This window comes from Ictidomys tridecemlineatus, chromosome 2 (genome assembly GCF_052094955.1).
Source record: "Ictidomys tridecemlineatus isolate mIctTri1 chromosome 2, mIctTri1.hap1, whole genome shotgun sequence".
NCBI classification, from domain to species: Eukaryota; Metazoa; Chordata; class Mammalia; order Rodentia; family Sciuridae; genus Ictidomys; species Ictidomys tridecemlineatus.
In genome coordinates, this window is record NC_135478.1 from 109,323,358 (window position 1) to 109,325,251 (window position 1,894).

Here is a 1,894-nt window from a genome sequence, read left to right on the forward strand (position 1 = left end):
GCAAAGGGAAGGGAGGATAAGGGAGGGGTAGTAGGGACTGGGAAGATGTTGGACTTTATGGACATTATTTCCCTTGGTACAGGTATAATTGCAAGAATAGTGTAACTGTACATCATGTACAACCACAGAAATAAAAAATCATGTACCATTTGTGTAAAAAATTAAATTAAATTTAAAAAATCAATGAAAAGGATGAATTCAAGCTAAAAAGCTTCAACAAAGGAAACAGTAACACAAAGAGACAGCCTACAGAATTGGAGAAAATCTTTACCACAGGCACCTCAGATGCAGCATTAATCTGCAGGATATATAAAGAACTCAAAAACTCCACATCAAAAAATAACTAAATAAAAGACAAAAACCCCAAACCCCAAAACCCAACAACAACAACCTAAGTTACCCAATCAATAAATAGGCTAAGGATCTATAAAGATATTGTAGTAATTTCTTATGTGTTTTTTTTTTAGTTTTGTGATTCAATAGGTTTTACAAGCATGTGCTATATTCTGTAGGTCAAAAAGAAATGCATACTATATAAATTTGGCAGATGGTCATTTTGTTAGCTAAGATCAAAATAAAACACAATTTCTGAATACAAAGGACTGGGGCCACTAAAGTGCAAAATTGATGGTCCACAATCTTAAATAGCTAAAACTCCTGCAGAATAGAAGGGAGAGACATGAAACTGGGAAATAAATTACAGTCAGTGCTAGTTAATTTAGGAAAGGGGGAAAAATCCCAAACTCAAGTAGGTCTCAAATTGTCCAATTATTATTATTATTTTCAAAGTATTCCATGTAACATAGCTTTAGCCATTTTGTCACACATGCTTGCATGTATATTAGAATAAATTCAAATTTAATCTGGATATACTTCTGTTATTAAGGCCTGAGAAAGGAAGGATCATACTAAGTAATCAAAGTCCAAAAACAAGGTGGGTCAAAATTCAGGCAGTGAGGTGAGAATGTGTGTATTGTTCAAGGGATTCAAGCAGAGATAAAACATATATACAAGCATATGTGTAGCTCAAGTAAAATAAAAAGACTATTTCTTGTCATGACTGCTTGTTGGCTTCCTCTTCCTATGCATTCCCTATGCCACTCTGTACTAGGATGAACTAGAATCATGGCCACAGAAATGACCATAATATTTGACATCATTGACATAATCTTCAAAGAACATTTCTCTCTTTTTGAATAAAGCCATTGCTGAAAACAACAAATTTGATCTTGCCTGATGCTATGTCCTATTTTTTTTCATCTCTAGCTGTTCAGAAACTCGTTGTAATCCACTGTTAAGATTTTTTCAGCTCTTCTTGAGGTATTCACATCATAAACGGCAGGAGAAGAATAATCGAAAGACTCTCAAAGAAGTCAAGTTCTTCTTTGGGCAAATTATAGTTGGTTGGGATTTTGATTAAATTGCCAAAGTCCTAACCACTGAGAAATGATTATCATTTGACCCCTTCATAGAGGACCACTCTGAAAGTCACAAGAAGTTCTGCAAAGTACTGGGTCTGTATTCTTTCCTCCTTGTGTTTTTTTCAACTGGATACCAGATGATGTTAGCAGCTGTACAGATTTTTCTGTATACATGTCCTCCATCAAATTAAATGTATAATGAAACTCAGAGTGAAGTTCTTGAAAAGCATTCTACTTGTTCATTCATAAATTCAGTCCTAGCTCAATTATCAAGTTTACATGACACTGAAATAGTTGGTATTGATGTTTGGCATTATATCTGAAAGCTTCAATGGGCCTTGTACGCACACCTGAAATCTTGGTTTCCACAGCAACATAATTACATTTTTGAATAATGGTGAATCTTCTCATCTCTTCATCCAGTTACAAGCCTAAAATTCTCAAATTCTTTGGTTCTGATCTACAGTTGCTGC

The 1,894-nt window shown here is 34.5% G+C and overlaps 1 pseudogene; it reads right to left on the reverse strand.

The window, feature by feature from the left end:
- Positions 1-1,054: 1,054 nt before the first annotated feature.
- LOC144369970 (CCR4-NOT transcription complex subunit 7 pseudogene) lies at positions 1,055-1,894 on the reverse strand (annotated as a pseudogene).